The sequence below is a fragment of the Cervus canadensis genome, chromosome 13 (assembly GCF_019320065.1).
Source record: "Cervus canadensis isolate Bull #8, Minnesota chromosome 13, ASM1932006v1, whole genome shotgun sequence".
Taxonomy (NCBI): Eukaryota; Metazoa; Chordata; class Mammalia; order Artiodactyla; family Cervidae; genus Cervus; species Cervus canadensis.
The window spans coordinates 38,774,637-38,794,227 of NC_057398.1; the positions used below are offsets into that span (position 1 = coordinate 38,774,637).

The 19,591-nt window shown below is 40.6% G+C and overlaps 1 protein-coding gene across 2 annotated transcripts in view; it reads left to right on the plus strand.

Annotated features, from left to right (window-relative positions):
* Window positions 1–1,744: 1,744 nt before the first annotated feature.
* TNFSF18 (TNF superfamily member 18) overlaps window positions 1,745–19,591 on the plus strand; it is a 108,837-nt gene continuing 90,990 nt past the window's right edge. Inside the window, exon 1 of one of the 2 annotated variants that reach the window (XM_043485882.1) lies at window positions 1,745–1,800. The gene's annotated coding sequence lies outside the window, so the exon portion shown is untranslated. Of the gene's footprint in view, window positions 1,801–1,898; window positions 1,952–19,591 lie in introns of those variants that run through there. The other variant, XM_043485883.1, reaches the window with a different exon arrangement.

Below are 19,591 nucleotides of genomic sequence, written 5' to 3' on the forward strand. Positions count from 1 at the left end.
AAATATTTCTTCAGTGTCTCCTAAGTATCAGCCACTGTTCAGGCACTGGGGACACAACAGAGAACAAAGACACAATTCTTCATCTGATGGGGTTTCATTTGATTGTTGTACAGAAAATTCTATTTTAATTTAGTATTTTAAGGATTTCTCAACTGATTTTATCACAGAATAGACTTTTCAAGGAATATCCACCAACATTTTGCAGAATATATTTTGCTAAATACAGGTCTACATTTATATATACCAACCTTTTAAAAGAAATGCTATAACATAGTCAAGGGGAAAAGCAGCATATGCAGACATCCAGAATTATACATGAACTCTGGTTTTAGTCCTTGGTGTCATCAAAAGGCAATGGGAATTGAAACCTTATACCCTTAAGGAGTATGATGGGATGGCTTCATTAAAAATAAGGCTTGGAAAGAAAGCAAAGGAGATGAGCAATTAAAATATCCGTAAACATATTTTAGGTGACTCAATTTCCAGATCTTTTCAATTAGGAACAAGTTGAGACAATCAAATGCAATTAATTAGGGTTCTAGCAGCAGCAGCAGAGAGGAGCCAGGGACATGTGTATGAAATTAAGATCTCATCTGAGAAATCTGAGTGTAAGGAATTGTAAATTTCCCCTTTTAACTACTGGGAAATTATAAAAGAATTATAAATCCCTTCTTAAGAAATGTACAAGTGACAGTAAACTACTAGAAATTTAAGTACAGCAGTAGGTTGGGCTGGATAAAGTTAAGGCTGGAACAAATTTGAAGATAAAAGGTATTATCCTCAAAAACAATACTAAAAGTAATGTCTTTCCTATTGTGTGTGCGTGTTAGTTGCTTCATCACATCCAACCCTCTGCAACCCTGTGGACTGTGTGGAGTGGGTTGCCCTGCCCTCCTCCAGGGGATCTTCCTGACTCAGAGATCAAACCCAGATCTCCTACATTGCAGGCAGGTTCTTTACCATCTCAGTGACCAGGGAAGCCCAACTTTCCTATTGATTCTTATTAAAAAAATCTTCTTTACATTTAACATTCTTTTCTATAAAAATTTCAGTTTCATGTAAATGGAATCAAACAATATGTATATAGTGTTTTGTGTCTTTATTTCACTTAGCATAATATTTTCAAGGTTCATCTGTATTTTAGCATATATTGGAATTTCATCCCCTTGGAAGCCTGGATAATATTCCATTGTGCATATATACACCATATTTTGTTTATCCATGCGTCTGCTGATGGACATTTGAACTGTTTCCATTTTCTGGTCATCGTGCATAAAGCTGCCATGAAAATTGGCATACAAGTATCTGTTTGAATACCTGCTTTCAATTCTTTGGGGTATATATTTAGAAGTAGAATTGTTGGATAATATGGTAATACTACGGTTAACTTTTTGAGGAACTGTCAAATTGTGTTCCCACACCACCTGCACCGTTTTACTTTCTCACCAGGAGGGCACAAGGCTTACAATTCTTCCACGTCCTTGCTGTATGATCAGGCTGCTCAAGATGGCTGTACCCCTGCCTGACCAGTGCCTGCTTCATTTACAGGCTATTCCCCTGACTGACCTTCCTACATACTTGCCCCAGACCCTAGCTAATGTTTGGTTTAACTTTAGCTGCCATGGTAGTTTATTAAAGGGGCGGTGAGAGGCATGCCCCTTTGCTGGTTTCCCTGGTAACCAATGACCCAACCAGATGTCAATTCCCCTTATAAACAGTACACCGCCCCCACCCCCTCCCTTCAGCAGAAGCCTGTTTCGTGTGTTCCGCCTGTCTGCTGCAGGATCTTGCTCCAGGCATGTGATTTTCTCCATTCATGAAACTGCTAATGTCTCTGTCACTGACTCTGGGCTCTTTCTTCGGTCACAGGATAGGCAAGTACAGGGTTTGGAGGCTTGTGGGGTGCAGCCCAACAATTGGCAGAGCCGGCAAGGAGATGGAGAAAACTCCTGTGAGTGCTGAGATATTGGTTGGGTAATGGAAAGTTTTGGGGGCTATTCACTAACATTTGGGGCCAAAAGTTGTGTGGGAAATCTGTCTACCGGCGCGTGGGGTCCTGTGGTGTCTCTCCTTGATGAATGGGGGCCTCCAAGGGAGTACGGAGGACTCATAGACAACCCTTAAGGCCGTTGCAGAAACATTGGCTGGCTTTTTGGTTGAGGGGAAAAAGTGGCCCCAGCTGTGGACTGGCCATTACTCCTTATATTAAGAAAGGTCACAGAGGCTGAGCTAACAGCTGAGGTAAAGATTAACTAAATGCTGGTTCTTGGTCTTTTGAAAGTGAGGTAAGTGAATGTGAGTGAGTGATATGTTCTATTGTCTATTGCTGTTTTTTGTTTAAACTGTAAAAAATCTCTGAAAATGTCCAAGATGGGACTCTTTTTCGACGTTCTAAAACTGGTTTTTGTATGTGTCTTTAGAGGAAATTAGCTGTCTAGAGGGAATTGGTATTTCTGTTCTTGAGCCTTTGAGATGTAAATAATCTACTTGGGCTCTCAGAAATTTAATCCCTGAGAGTGAAGAAAAGAAGAAAAAAGTCCTTTTAAAACTCTGTAAGAATAATTGTATTTTTTGGGTGTGTATGTCTAAAATAGTCTCTCCAGATTTTGGCAACTTGAAACCAAACTAAATTAAATAAAGAGAATTGACTATTTGGGTCATTTCGAATAGGATAAAACATTGGAACATTAATTTGTAGTGTAGGTTTATCTACCTTTACTTTCTTGGGAAACTAAAGCATAAGTTTTCCAAATAGTAAATGCTGGTATGACAAACAGTGTGCAATTACTTGCTTCTTGGTTTTTGCCAGATTAAGACTTTTAAGGGTTAAGATTATAATCAGTCATAATTCTAATTATTATAACCACATTTCTTTATTGATTACATTGTAATCAGATGTGTAACTATGTCTTTTAAAGTCTTTTGTCATATATAGACAGTTATGGTTGTACTCTTGATGCTGTTGCAAACATGCTTCACTTTTTTTGTTCTCTTTTTTAATGTACATAATTACAGAATTCAGACATGAAATTTATGCATCGAGTTTTCCATTTTTAATATTTGGTTAAACAAAATACATCATTTGTAAAAAACAAACAAACAAACAAACAAAAAAACAAAACCCAGCACAAGGCCAACAAAATGGAATAAAAGCAAGAAAAACAAAAAGCCTATGGTTGCCCCTTACTGGGCATCAGGGTCAGGCCTGCCCCCTTGACTAAAGGAAGTGGGGCTTTTTGCCCTGGGACATCAGTGTTGGTCCCTGCTCTTAAGCATCAGAATTGGATATGAGCAAAGAAACCAGTCCTGACATGTTTAAGTGTAAAAGTGCCTCACCTTTAAGAACATTCACAGGAAGGACCTTTTTTTGTTTTTTAATTTGGTTGCACCAGATCTTAATTGTGGTCTGTGGGATCTAGTTCCCTGACCAGGGATTGAGCCCAGGTTTCCTGCATTGGAGCTGGAATTTTAGCCACTAGACCACCAGGGAAGCTCCAGGAAGGACCTGTTGACAAGGACAAGTCTCTGATAAATTTCAGATCATACTGCTGAACTGAATAAGAAATTAAAGAATTTAAGTGAGAGTTCTTGACTTTACACAACAAAGAATTCAAAAGCAAGCCAGAGAAAGGTGAAGGTGAGTTTATTTAGAGAGTTACACACTGCATAGGCAGAATGTGGACTATCTCAGAAAGTGAGAGGCTCCCCAGGGCCTGGAGTCCTAGGTTTCTATGGATTAAGTAATTTCATAGGCTAAGAGGTGGAAGAAAGATTCCTGCTGTTTTGGGCAAAGGTGGGGATTTCTCAGGAATTGAATCACTGCCCACTTTTGGGCTTTTGATAGTCCACCTCAGAACTGTTCTGTGTAAGCAGGAGTGATTTTTACTATTACAGTGAAGGTACAGTGAGCTAAAGATCGATGACCAGACTATTCACCAAGCCACTTTGGTTTCAGGAAGTCTTTACCGCATACCAACTGCTACGCCCCTTCTTCATTATCTAGTGTTTGTGTCCTAACCCCTTTCCCTCTTGCCTCATTCCCCCCTGGATATTTTTTTCCTGTCCCTTTGGGAAGCAGAAGGACAGTGTTTGTCTTCTGTGGCTGCCTCGGGGCTGGGCAGTGGTGTTGACCCTGCCTATCGGGAAGTAAAAATCTCTGGATACCTGCTGTAGGCGCCCGTTAAGTCAGAGGGTGCTCTGGGCTGGGATCCTTGCATAGCCACCGTTTTGATGTGAAACTGTTGTCGCCTAGGAGACATGAACTTTACCAAGAGGTTACAGAGGCAGGGTAAAAGAGGAGGAGTTGGAGTATGGCCATTACTGGGCCCAGAAGAGCAGTAACTGGGTAAGGCTAGGGAGGATGCTTTTAATGGTGGACCAGACAGCACCAGCATTTGACCCTGGTGGCAGCGGTGTTCCCATGATGCTTGTTCATAAATCTTTTTGAGGTCTGAATTATTGATGTCGGTACAGCAGATTTTATTTACGCCCACACAGACAGCACCCTGCTCAACCAGCAAGTAGCCCAAGGCCAATCTATTGTCCATAACCACATTGGCTTAACCACTCACTTAAAGGGAGTTTTAAAGAAGCTGAAAGTCTGTTTAGGGCATTTCCAGTGGTCAGGGCTAGGTCCTCTAAAGTGTTGGCTAGATTTTCTAGGATTACCTCATGGTAGGCAAAGCCTCCCGATGGAGTGGCCAATCCCTTTGCCAGTACTATTCCTGCCCTCATATTAATTTGATGGCCCATCTCGGATGGTATTGAGTTTATCCTGTATGGCTATTTCAACTTAGCTCAAGCTGACAATGTGGGAGACCAATTCGTGGGTCTGTTTTTTGTTTTTGTTAGTTTAAATGTTTTATTATCAAAGTAACACATTTTAATTGTTAAAAAATTGGAAAGTAATTTGTAGGCTTCTTCATCAAACAAGACCCAAAGTCAAAAAGGGCTTCCCATAGATCATTTCAAATGGGCTTAGTTTTAAAATTCCCTTTGGCACCATCCTGTTCCACAGAAGGGCTACAGGGAGGAGTGAGAATACAGATTTCTGAAGTCTCTTGGCACAGCTTAACAGTTTTGCGTTGGTTTTTTTTTTTTTTTTTTTTTTTTAACCTTGCCTGAGGCCTCCAGGAAGAGTAGAGGTGGTAATTAATACTTAGAGCTGGGGAAACCTGTTGGGTCACCTTGGCAGTGAAAGAAGCTCCGTTATCACTCTGTAAGCTTTTGGGAAACCAGAATCTCAGAATTATCTCTTTAAGCAGAAATTTGGATACTGTTATTGCCTTTGCAGTTCTGGAAGGGAAAGCTTCTATCCACCTTGTAAAGGGGTCTATGAGTACCAATAAGCATTCCATCCTCTATGTGGGGGCATTTAGGTCTATTTGCCAATCTTCCCCTGGATAGGTTCCACAATATTGTATGGGCTGAGTTAGGGGTGGAGGTATGTGGTGGCTTCCTAGGTACAAAGATCACAAACCTCAGTAACATTTTTAACAGTTTGGGAGAGTCCCTTACCCAGGAACACCTGAGTAACCAAAATGACTAGGGAGGCCTGCCTTAAATGGGAGGAATCTTGGAAGTGCTTAGTTATTTTCCACTGCTTGGCCTCAGGAATGAGAAACTTGTTTTCTTTTGTCAGCTACCCTAAATAGTCTCTTTTCACATCCCAGCATTTAGCCCATTTGATTTTTGTAGGTGTATAAGATGGCACAATAAAGGACAGAAATGGTATGGACCTAACAGAAGCAGAAGATATTAAGAAAAGGTGGCAAGAATACACAGAAGAACTGTACAAAAAAGATCTTCACGACCTAGATAATCACGATGACATGATCACTCACCTAGAGCCAGACATCCTGGAATGCAAAGTCAAGTGGGCCTTAGGAAGCATCACTACAAACAAAGCTAGTGGAGGAGATGGAATTCCAGTTGAGCTATTTCAAATCCTAAAAGATGATGCTGTGAAAGTGCTGCACTCAATATGCCAGCAAATTTGGAAAACTCAGCAGTGGCCACAGGACTGGAAAAGGTCCGTTTTCATTCCAATCCCAAACAAAGGCAATGCCAAAGGATGCTCAAACTACTGCACAATTGCCCTCATCTCACATGCTAGTAAAGTAATGCTCAAATTTCTGCAAGCCAGGCTTCAGCAATATGTGAACCATGAACTTCCAGATGTTCAAGCTGGATTTAGAAAAGGCAGAGGAACCAGAGATCAAATTGCCAACATCTGCTGGATCATCGAAAAAGCAAGAGAGTTCCAGAAAAACATCTATTTCTGCTTCATTGACTATGCCAAAGCCTTTGACTATGTGGATCACAATAAACTGTGGAAAATTCTTCAAGAGATGGGAATACAAGACCACCTGACCAACCTCCTGAGAAATCTGTATGCAGGTCAGGAAGCAATAATTAGAACTGGACATGGAACAACAGACTGATTCCAAATCAGGAAAGGAGTACATCAAGGCTGTGTGTTGTCACCCTGCTTATTTAACTTATATGCAGAGTACATTATGAGAAATTCTGGACTGGGAGAAGCACAAGCTGGAATCAAGATTGCCAGGAGAAATATCAATAACCGCAGATATGCAGATGACAACACACTTATGGCAGAAAGCAAAAAAGAACTAAAGAGTCTCTTGATGAAAGTGAACGAGGAGAGTGGAAAAGTTGGCTTAAAGCTCAACATTCAGAAAACTAAGATCATGGCAACCGGTCCCATCACTTCATGGCAAATAGATGGGGAAACAGTGGAAACAGTGACAGACTTTATTTTTCTGGGCTCCAAAATCACTGCAGATGGTGACTGCAGCCATGAAATTCAAAGATGCTTGCTCCTTGGAAGAAAAGCTATGACCAACCTAGACAGCATATTAAAAAGCAGAGACATTACTTTGCCAACAAAGGTCCGTCTAGTCAAGGCTATGATTTTTCCAGTAGTCGTGTATGGGTGTGAGAGTTGGACTATAAAGAAAGCTGAGCACAGAAGAATTGATGCTTTTGAAGTGTGGTGTTGGGGAAGACTCTTGAGAGTCCCTTGGGCTGCAAGGAGATCCAACCAGTCCATCCTAAAGGAGATCAGTCCTGAATATTCATTGGAAATTATTGATCCTAAAGCTGAATCTCCAATACTTTGGCCACTTGAAAAGACCCTGACGCTGGGAAAGATTGAAGGCAGGAGGAGAAGGGGATGATAGAGGGTGAGATGGTTGGATGGTATTACCTACTCAATGGACATGAGTTTCAGTAAACTTTGGGAGTTGGTGATGGACAGGGAGGCCTGACATGCTGTAGTCCATGGGGTCGCAAAGAGTTGGACATGACTGAGTGACTGAACTGACTGACTGAAGATGGCACCATTGGGCAGGGTGGGGTGTCGGGTAGGAGAGCTCTGGCTGGGATAGGGTTGGCTATTCTTGGACTGAAGTCTAAGTACCCCTGCAGCCAGGACATTTCCCCTTATAAGGGATGTACTGACCCTTTGGCCTCTGTAAGGAATGACTTCAACCTCCTTTGGAAGCTGGGCTGTTTCTAGAAGTTCTAGAACTTCTGTCTAGTGTTTCATAAGGGTACTTTTGGCTGTTAATAGTCCCCTTTCTTTCTTAACTGGAGTGCTGTGGTCAAGGCAACTGACTTGGCCTCTTGGGTGGAAGTGTGAGAGGGCAGAATTCCAGGCTCAGCTGACTTGGCATAACCAGCCTGTTTTGCCCCTTCATGTATAAATCTGCCTCCATGGGTAAACCGTTCTGCATCAGGATTGGTCAGCGGCTCATCCTTGAGGTCAGGCCTACTGGAATAATCTTGTTCAATAGTCTCCACATAGGAGTAAACAAGGGACCCTTGGGATGGGTGGTCCGGCATTAGAGTAGCTGGGTTCAGACTATGCAGACCTTGAGTTACACCTGGGGTGTCATATAAGAGAGACTGGTACTTAAGCAATCATCCAGCCATCAGCCACTGCTGTCCGTTTGCTTCTAGGATTCCTTATTCCTGGTGAGGAGTTAGGACTTCCAGTCCCACCTCTTCTACTAGCAGAGCAGTGGTAGCCACTACCCTAAGACACCCTGGTCATCCAATGACTAACTGATCAAGTTGTTCTGAGAAATAAGCTATCAGTCTAGAGAGATAACTGAATTTTTGGGTGAGGACACCGAAGGCTATCTCTTGTCTCTCAGCTATTTAGAGGGTAAAAGGTTTTTTCTAAGTTTGGGAGATCTAATGCAAGGGCAGTCCCTAATTTTTGTTTTACAGGCTAGGAATGCCCATTGGCAATTTTCATCCCAGTTGAGGGGTTTGTGGTCCATCGTTTTAGGGCCTCATGGGCTTTGCTGTGAGCCAGAATCTAGGTATCCAGATCCTACAAGATCTTGCCATCCCCAGAAATGTCCTCAGTTGCCTTTTATTTCGGGGTGGGATTGAGGGCTATGATGACTTCCTTTTGGTTCTGGGCTAGAGACCTCATTCCAGGGGTGATCCCACATCCCAGATATATAACCTATTGGGTGGAAATCTGGGCCTTGTGAGGAAAGACTCAATATCCTCATTCCCCTAGGAAGTCAAGGACCTGAATGGTGTGTTTGTTTATTTTGTTGAAGTACAGTTGATTTACAATGTTGTATTAGTTTCATGTGTACAAAATAAAGTGATTCAGACACATCTACCTATATATATATTCTTTCCCAGATTCTTTTCCCTTATAGGTTATTACAAACTATTGCGTATAGTAACCTGTGCTATCCAGTAGGCCCTTGTTTATTTTATGTATAGTAGTGTGTGTATGTTGATCCCATCCTCTAGTTTATCCCTCCTCCACCTTCCCCTTTGTCAACCATAAGTTTGTTTTGTGTGGCTGTGGATATATTTCTGTTTTGTAAATAAGTACACTTGTATCATTTTTTTTTTTTTTAGATTCCACTTATAGGGGAAATCATATGATATTTGTCTTTCTCTGTCTGACTTCATTTAGTATGATGATCTCTAGTTGCATCCATGCTGCTACAAATGGCATTATTTCATTATTTTAAAAAAATTAATTGGGTGTGCTGGGTCTTCCGTGCTTTGTGTGGGCTTTTTCTAGTTGCAGAGAGCTTGGACTATTCTTCGTTATGGTATATGGGCTTCTTATTGCTGTGACTTCTCTTGTTGCCGAGCACAGGTTCTAGGCATGTGAGCTTCGGTAGTTGTGGTGCTCAGGCTTTGTGGCTCCGAGGCACGTGGAATCTTTCCAGTCCAGGGACTGAACCCATGTCCCCTGCGCTGTCAGGTGGATTCTTATCTACTGCCCCACCAGGGAGGTACATTTCATTCTTTTTTAAAGCTAATATTCAGTTGTGTATCGATTCCACATCTTCTTTATCCATCCATCTGTCATTGGACATTTAGGTTGCTTCTGTGTCTTGGATCTTACAAATAGTGCTGCTATGAACATTGGGGTGCATATATCTTTTTTAGTTAAAGTATTCTGTGGACATAGACTTAGGAATGGGATTGCAGGATCATATAGTAACTCTTTTAGTTCCTTTTAAGGAACCTCTATACTGTTCTTCATAGTGGATGTACCAATTTACAATCCCACTATCAGTGTAGGAGGGTTTCTTTTTTTCCACACCCTCTCTAGCACTTATTTGTTGACTTTTTGATGATTGCCGTTCTGACTGGTGTGAGGTGGTACCTCATTGTAGTTTTGGTTTGCATTTCTCTATTAATTAGTGATTCTGAGAACCTTTTCATGTTTTTTTTTTGCCATCGATTATGTCTTCTTTGGAGAAATATCTACTTAGATCTCTTTGGAGAAATGTCTACTTAGATCTGTTTTTTAAATTGAATTGTTTGGTTTTTTTTATATTGAGCTATATGCCTATTTGTATATTTTGGACATTAATCACTTGTGGGTCACATTGTTTGAAAATATTTTCTCCCACTCTGTAGGTTGTCTTTTCATTTTGTTGCTATGCAAAAGCTTTTAAGTTTAATTAGGTCTCATTTAAAAATTTCTCTTATCTCTATTACTCTAGGAGATGGATCCAAAAAGATACTGCTGTGATTTTGTCAAAGTGTGTTCTGCCTATTTTATCTTCTAGGAGTTTTATAGTATCTGATCTTACATTTAGGTCTTTAATCTATTTTGAGTTTGTTTTTGTGTATGGTGTTAGAGGAGATTCTAATTTCATTCTTTATTATCCAGTTTTCCCAGTACCATTTAATGTAGACTGTCTATTCCCTACTGTATATTCTTGCTTTCTTTGTCATAGATTAATTGAATGTAGGTATGTGGATTTATTTCTGGACTTTCTATCCTGTTTCATGCCATATTTTCTGATTACTGTAGCTTTGTAGTGTGGTCTGAAGTCAGGGAGCCTGATTCCTGCAGCTTTGTTTTTCTTAAGATTGATTTGGCTATTTGGAGTTTTTGTAGTTCCATACAAATTAAAAATTTTTTTCTAGTTCTGTGAAAAATGCCATTAGTAATTTGATAGATATTGTGTTGAATGTGTAGGTTGCACTGGGTAGTATAATCATTTTGACAATATTTATTCTTCCAATCCACAAATAGAGTATATCTTTCCATCTGTTTGTGTAATCTTTGATTTCTTTCATCAGTGTCTTATAGTTTTCTGAGTACAGGTCTTTTGGCTCCTCAGGTAGGTTTATTCCTAGGTATTTGTTCTTTTTGATGCAATGGTAATGGGCTTGTTTCCTTTATTTCTCTTTCTGATTTTTCATGGTGAGTGTATAGAAATGCAAGAGATTTCTGTGCATTAATTTTGTATCCTGAAACTTTACCAAGTTCATCAATGAGCTCCATTAACTTTCTGGTAGCATATTTAGGATTCTATATGTATAGTATCAGGTCATCTGGAAACATGATACTTCTTTTTCAGTTTGGATTCCTTTTATTTCTTCTTTGGTTGCTGGGGCTAGGACTTCCAAAACTCTGTTGAATAAATGCGGTGAGAGTGGACATTCTTGTTTCCTGATCTTAGGAAAAATGCTTCTAGCTTTTCACTGTTGAGTATGATATTAGCTGTGGGTTTGTCATATATATTACCTTTATTATGTTGAGGTATATTCTGTCGATCCTCACTTTTTGTAGAGTTTTTATCATAAATAAATGCTGAATTTTTCAAAAGCTTTTTCTGCCTCTATTGAGATGATCATATGGTTTTTATTCAATTTGTTAATGTGGTGTATCACACTGATTGGTTTGCAGATATTGAAAAAATCCTTGCACCCCTGCAGTAAATCCCACTTGATCCTTTCAATGAATTGTTGGATTCGGTTTGCTAGTATTTTGTTGAGGATTTTTGTGTCTATCAGTTCAGTTCAGTCACTCAGTCGTGTCCAACTCTTTGTGACCCCATGAACTGCAGCACGCCAGGCCTCCCTGTCTATCACCAACTCCCGGAGTCCACCCAAACCCATGTCCATTGAGTTGGTGATGCTGTCCAACTATCTCATCCTGTGTCGTCCCCTTCTCCTCCCACCTTCAATCTTTCCCAGCATCATGGTCTTTTCAAATGAGTCAGCTCTTTGCATCAGGTGGCCAAAGTATTGGAGTTTCAGCTTCAGCATCAGTCCTTCCAATGAACACCCAGAACTGATCTCCTTAAGGATGGACTGGTTGGATCTCCTTGCAGTCCAAGGGACTCTCAAGAGTCTCCAACACCACAGTTCAAAAGCATCAATTCTTTGGCACTCAGCCGTCTTTATAGTCCAGCTCTCACATCCATACATGGAAAAACCATGACCTTGACTAGATGGACCTTTGTTGACAAAGTAATGTCTCTGCTTTTTAATATGCTATCTAGGTTGGTCATAACTTTCCTTCCAAGGAGTAAGCGTCTTTTAATTTCATGGCTGCAATCACCATCTGCAGTGATTTTGGAGCCCCAAAATATAAAATCTGACACTGTTTCCCCATCTATTTGCCATGAAGTGATGGAACCAGATGCCATGATCTTAGTTTTCTGAATGTTGAGCTTTTCCACTTTTCCAGCTTTTCCACTCTCCTCTTTCACTTTTCATCAAGAGGGTCTTTAGTTCTTCACTTTCTGCCATAAGTGTGATGTCATCTGCATATCTGCGGTTATTGATGTTTCTCCTGGCAGTCTTGATTCCAGCTTGTGCTTCCTCCAGCCCAGCATTTCTCATGATGTACTCTGCATATAAGTTAAATAAGCAGGATGACAATATACACCCTTGACATACTCCTTTTCCTATTTGGAACCAGACTGTTGTTCCATGTCCAGTTCTAACTGTTGCTTCCTGACCTATGTACAGGTTTCTCAAGAGTTCATCAGTAATATTGCCTGTAATTTTCTTTTTTTGTGGTATCTTTGGTTGTGGTATCAGGGGATGGTGGTTTGGAAGTGTTCCCTTCTCTGCAATTTTTTGGGAAGAATTTCAAAGGATAGATGTTAACTCTTCTCTAAAGGTTTGATAGACTTTGTGTATGAAGTCATCTAGTCCTGGACTTTTTGTTTGGAGTTTTTAAATCACAGATTCTATTTCATTTCAGCACTTGTAATTGGCCTGGTCACATTTTCTTTTTCTTCCTGATTCAGTTTTGGGAGTTTGTACCTTTCTAAGAATTTGTCCATTTTATCTGGATGGTCCATTTTATTAGCACATAGTTGCTTGTAGCAATCTCTTATGGTCCTTATTATGGTGTTGGTTGTAACGTCTTCTTTTTATTTCTAAACTTATAGATCTGGGCCCTCTCCTTTTATTTTTCCTTGATAAGTCTATGGAAAGGTTTATCAATATTGTTTATCTCTTCAAAAATTTAGCTCTAAGTTTCATTGATCTTTTCTATTTTCTTCTTAGTCTGTATTTCAATTATTTCTGCTCTAATTTTTATAATTTCTTTCCTTCTATTAACTTTGGGTTTTGTTCTTTTTTCTAGAATTGCTGTAGGTATAAAGTTTAGGTTTTTCATTTAAGATTTTTCTTCTTTCTTTAGGTAAGACTATTTCTATAAAATTCCTTCTTAGAACTGCTTTTGCTGTGTCTGATAGATTTTGGATCCTCATGCTTTTGTTTTCATTTGTTTATAGATATTTTTTGACTTCTTTAATTTCTTTAGTGATCCATTCGTTTAATAGTATATTGGTTAGCCTCCATGTGCTTGTATTTCTTTGTGAAGTTTTTTTTTTTCTTTCTTCTTGTAGTTGATTTCTAATCTCATGGCATTGTGTTCAGAAAAGTTGCTTGAGAGGATGTCAGTTTTCTTATGTCTACTGAGACTTATCTTATGGCCCAACATGTGATCTATCCTGGAGAATGTTCCATGTGTTCTTGAAAAGAATGCATATTCTGTTGCTTTCATGTGGAATGTTCTATAAATATTTACTCCTTTAGATCTAAAGCATCATTTAAGGCCTGTATTTCCTTATTGATTTTCTATCTGGATGATCTCTTCAACACTTCAATAGTGTTAAAGTCCACCACTATTATTCTGTTACTGTCAATTTCTCCTTTTATGTCTATTTACATTTGCCTTATATATTGAGGTGCTCCTATGTTGAATGCATATGTATTTACAATTTTTATATCTTCTTCTTGGATTGATCCCTCTGGAAGGTGTTTTGAGTTATCTGAGTTATCCCTAGTGGGACTAAAAAGTAGGATGTGGCCCACATACTGTAGGAGAGATCTATTAATCAACTATAATCCTCTTAATTCCTTTGCTAATTTGTTTCCATACAGGAGGGTGTACCCCTGTAGCCTTAGGGTAGCACAGTCAAGTTAGCTGGGAAGTGTTATGACTATCTGGATCTGTCCACTCAAAGGTATATTGAGAGTCTGGGTGCAGGGAAATGCAAAAGAAGGCATCCCTTATGTCTGTCATAGTAAACTAGTTTGCATTTTCTGGAACTTGGCTCAGTGTGGTGTATGGATTAGGGACTATCGAGTGGACAGGAACTACTGTTTCATTAACTGCCCTTGAGCAGGTCTTGAGGTCTTGCTCAAGTCTGTATTCTCTACTTTGCTTTCTTATGGGGAGAATGGGGATAGTGCCCAGAGATTGACAGGGACATAATAGCCCATATTTTAAGAAGTTGATTATTAAAGCCTTGGTAACTTCTTGGGCCTTGGGCCTCAAGGGATGCTGTTTCTCCCATCAGTCATCAGCCCTGGGTTTTAATGAAATCTGAACTGACGGCACATTAGTAGCTCTGCCAGGAGCTTCAGTGTCCTAGTCAGTGGGGTCTACTTGAGAAACACTGTGGGGTGGAAAGGAGATGACCTCTGATTTGTGACTGGGGCAGGCTCTATGGCTAGGAGCAATTGTTTCTCTGAGGGGATCTCTGATTGAACTATCGTCTAGAATTTAGTGAGCAAATCCCTTCCCAACAAGGGGACAGGGCACTTAGGCGTGAACAAGAACTGGCGTGCAAAGGTCAAATTCCCTATTATGCAGCTAAGGGGTTGTGATGAATCATTTGGCTTTGTGCCATCCATCAATCTCTGTTACTGTACAGGCTTGGGAGAATAAGAGTCCAGGGAAATCAGTCAGCACAGAATAGGCAGCCTCTGTATCTAATTAAAAAGGCAAAAACTTTCCATTGTATGAATGTTAATTATGTTGAATTGGTTTGTAGTGCTTTTCAGGTCTGTTATATCCTTCTAGTTTTCTATTCATTCTGTTAATTTTTGAGAGTTTGATATTGAAAACCCAACTAAAAATCTTAATTTATCTACCTAAAAGAATAATCGTAACATACAGTGGAACTATTTGTAACTTTGTTCTGTATTTTCCAAGTCTCCTATAAATGTTATAATACTTTCATAACTTAAAAGATTAAAAAGAAAGAAAACAACTTTCCTACCTGCCATGTCCAGGGTTACCTGAGTGAGGCTCCTCCAGTGAAATATCTAAGTGTCCTTTGGAAGCCAGGGAGGGTCCAGGGCCCTGTCAGTCTTCAGTCTTCTTGGCCACTCTCAGGTTGAGAGCCTCAAGCCCCCTCTGGGATTGGGGGCAGTCGCACTGTCAGTGGCCCTCTCGTTTGTAGGGTCTTGGTGGACTTTTTCCATACATGGGGGCTTCGTCCTTTCAGTGGTCCTCCTGGCTGCATTTAAATCGTGTTCCTTCTTGGCAGAGCAGTGGCTCTAATCTAGATTTTCTAGATCCTGCCCTTCCTGTTGGCTTTTGCAAGGGGGGAGATTAACTGTGAGGTGGCACAGGGGCATGGGTTGCTACCAATAAGTGTGCCTTTTGTTGTTGTACCTGACAACAGTGTTGCTTCCTGCTGTGTCCTCAACCCTGTCTCTGTTGTTAAATACTCCAAGTCCGTGAACTGATTCATGGGGCTTTGGGTTCCCATAGCTGTCTTCTGTAATTCTTTTTTCTAATGTCTGGGGTAGATTGAGTGATAAAGTGATTATTTACTAGTACTTGCGCTTCAAGGGTGTTGGGATTATTATTGACATACTTTCTAAAGGGTTCCACCAGGCAGTCCTAAAAAAGGGGTCAAATTTTCTCCTTTTCCCCATGTTACTTCGCTGGCTGTCCTAATTAATAGGCTTAACAACACTTTTCCACCCCTTCTATGAGGCAAGTTATGATGTGGTTCTTTTATTCAAACCCTCTATCTCCCTGTGGGTAGTCCCCAGTGGACTGTATCCCCTCCAGTAAGGTAGATTATATGTCCTTGATTTGGGGCTACCATTTCATTGGCAGGCACATAGGTGTAGTTCCTAGGCTATACTAATGATCTGGCTTTTTTCTTTAAAATGCAGCAGGTAGAAAGGAGGACCTGTGGACTGCTCCAAGTAAGTTCATAGGACATTGTCGCTTGGTGAATTCCTCTGTGAGCTGATTGGGGTCCTCAGAAGAATGTCCAAACTAGCAAGCTCAGCCGTAAGAAAAGGGATGTGGACTCTGTGGATATGGAAGCCAGCACTTCCTTTAAGGGCCAGAGTTTGGTATTGGGAGGCTGGTAAGTAGACCTGCTTCATGTTGTGCTGGCAGGACTCACCTCCAGTAAAAGAGAATACAGGACAGGGCTGGAGAAATCAGGTGGTGGGATTCCCAGTAACCCAGGTGGGGCCCCGGGCTAGACAGCCAGGAAGACTATCCTCTCCCCACCCCTACCTCTGCCTTAGAATTGGGATGGGTAGAAGTTCCCAGTTGGGAACTTTGAGGAGGTGGGCTCATAAGGGATCATCTAAAATGTCAGGCTCCTTGGGGGTGGAGTGGGGATTGGGAAAAAGGCACTTTGAAGCGGGTGTAAGCCAGGCACAACTCAGCAGGAGCTTTTTTAGATCTGGATCTTACAAGTAGGGTTATGAACATTTGTGCATTTGGGACTTCTTCCGTTCATCTTCCCTTTTATGAAGTAGGTCCAGTTGCAAGATAATATTGTAATTTAATGACCCATTTTCTGGCCAGATCTCTTTGCTTCCTTCATTTATACTGGGGCTGTGCAGTGTTGCAAAATAAAATTAATTTCTTTTTTAAGCTATCTTTTCTAAGTTTACTTCAATTAGTTACTGTGAATCCTAAGCACCGCTGTGTTTGTAGTGGTCCCTATTATTGGCTAGGATGCTGTGACGAGAGAGGGATTTTGTTAAATGGTAGTTGTCTGTCTTGGCACTCTCCCAGTGTCCCTAGTATCCCAAAAATGTAGGCAGTGGAGTGCGCAGCTAGGGACTTCAGTGGATGGATCCCCAAAAGGGAGTGTTACAGAATCAAGTTATGATGGCAATGAAAGTGATAGTATGTTACTGGAGAGTAGGGTCTTGTCCCAAAACAGAATTCAGAGACAAGACGCAGAGTTCAAGAAAGCAAAGCGAGGATGTATTAAGCTATAATACGCTCTCAATAGGAGACTCAGGTGAGTAGGTGCCCTGAGTTTTCTTTGGGAAGCTGGTTATATTGGGTGTAAAAATAAGCAGAATATTCTTTGGGGAAGGAGGGCTTTTGGGTCATATTTCCATATTATCATCCTGGTTTCACCTTTCCTAAGGGAGGAAAGATTTTTGTCTTATTTAGGCTTTAAAAAAATTTTATTGAACTGTAGTTGATTTACTATATTGTGTTAGTTTCAGTATACAGCAGTGATTCAGTTATACATATACTCATCCTTTTTCAGATTCTTTCCTAATGTAGCTTATCACAGAATAGTAGAGTTCCCTGAGCTATATAGCTGGTCTTTGTCGGTTATCTATCTTATATATAGTAGTGTGTGTATGTTAACCCTAAATTCCTGATTTATACCTCCCCCTCCATGTTTCCCCTTTGGTAGAGATGTTTGTTTTCCATATCTGTAAGTCTGTTTTTGTAAATAACTTCATTTGTATCATTTTTTAAAATTAGATTGCGCATATATTTGTCTTTCTTTTACTTCACTTGGTATGCTAATCTCCACCCATGTTGCTATGAATGGCATACTTCATTCTTTTCTGTGTCTGAGCAATATTCCCCTGTGTATATATAACATAGCCTTTTTATTCATTTGTTGGTGGACACTTAGGTTGCTGGCATATCTTGGCTATTATACATAATGCTGCAATGAACATTGGGGTGCGTTTATCTTTTCTAATTATATTCCTAGGAGTGGGATTACTGGATAATATGGTAGTTCTATTTTTTGTTTTTTTTTAAGTAACCTCCATACTGTTCTCCCTAGTGGTTGTACTAACTTACATTACCACCAACAGTGTAGGAGGGTTCCCATTTCTCCACATCCTCTCCAGCATTTATTGTTCATAGATATATATATATTTTTTTGATGATGACCATTCTGACTATGTGAAGTGATACCTCATTGTAGTTTTGATCTGCATTTCCCTGATAATTAGTGATGTTTAGCATCTTTTCATGTGCCTCTTGGCCATTGTATGTCTTCTTTGGAGAAATGTCTATTTAATCATCTGCCCAGTTTTTGATTATTTGTTTTTTTTGACCTAGAACTGCATGAGTTGTATGTTTTGGAGATTAATCTCTTCTAGGTTGCTTCATTTGCAAGTATTTGCTCCCATTCTGTGGATTGTCTTCATTTTGCTTATAGTTTGCTTTGCTGTGAAGAAGCTTCATTGCATTCTTGAATGCTGAGTACTTCCTAACTGCAAGGTTAATTTTACTGTAATGAGAACATAATGAATGAAAGGTTACATCCAGATGCCAAAGATCCTGCCTTTCCCCACATTTCTGTCTGCATCTAGGACCTTTGTCATCCCAAGATGTGTGGTTTCCAGTCATTCAGAGGTTCCTGCTTTTCTTTGTCTGCCCACAGGACCCCCATTGTTCGTAATATGTATGGTTTCCTGCCATTTGGTCTGTGTCCCCCTAGCTCATATCTAGCTATCTACCTGTTCTAACAGTATGATTGGCTTATTATACCTGATCTGTGATGGTCCCTGACTCCAGGCCAGGGAATTCAGCAGAAGAGGCATTTAATTAAGCAGGGAAAACTGGGCTTGTGGCCGTCCAGCCTTAAGAAAGGATTCATTTGGCAAAGGCAGCAGTGAGATCCCTGTGAGCACTTGAATGTCTGCCTATTCAGTTAGCCTGATGAGCGCTCCTGTGTTAGTTAAGGAATGAGAGCTTGCAGGAGAAAAAGCACCCCAAGTGCATGGTCTAAACTCTTCAGAGAGGGAGGGATGGAGGAGACGTAGGCCCTGAATTGGCTAAGTGAACAATTTTTTATCATCACATGAAAGTGTAGAAACTAACACAACATTTTAAATCAGCTGTGCGTGTGTGTGTGCAGTTGGCTTCAATAGTGTCAGACTCTTTTCGACCCCATGGACTGTATCCTACCAGGTTCCTCTGTCCGTGGGATTTTCCAGGCAAGAATACTATAGTGGGTTGCCATGCCCTCCTCCAAGGGATCTTCCTGACCCAGGGGATGGAACCTGCATCTTTTAAGTCTCCTGTGTTGGCAGGCGGGTTCTTTACCACTATACCCCAACAAAAATTAAAAAAAAAGAGAGAAATATTAGACATAACATGAGGCTCTGTATGATTTGTTTTTTAACTAATAAAAGAAAGTATATTTCAAGAGAAAAAAGTGTATAGAGCCTGGGGCTGGAGTATATAGATCCACAAGGCAATGTGATGATCATAATACAAGGAAAATGTTCCCTTCAGGATGTGACATTTAAGATGTTTAGCATAACTGGTGGATCAAGCAACCAGTGGAGGGACCGTCAGCTGGGAACTCAGAGTAATAGTAGGTCTTGACCCGAGGGGATGCTAGAGAGGGATACCTCTGTATGGCCATGAAGCAGATGTGACAGCCAACCTGTTGGCACAGTCAGCCAGGGTGCTCAGGTTCTGTAGACAGTCTAGGAAGTTAGGAGGGGTTTGAGAGAAGGAAGAGGAAGGGGACATTCAAAGTGTGATGGATTTTGTGGCTCCTAACTAGGCTAGGAAATATAAGTCAGCAAGCCCTGATAGGGAGGTGCCTGCCCGTGACTTCCACTTAGAAATGCAATGAGGTTGTGAGCCCCAAGAAGCACTCAGGAAGGACCAGGCCACAGATCTAATGGAGGACTACCACAGTCCTCCTATCTGAGCACCCTAACACAGTTCTCGGTCCCAGAATTGGACTGAGACTGGGAAAAAGTATGGAGGGGG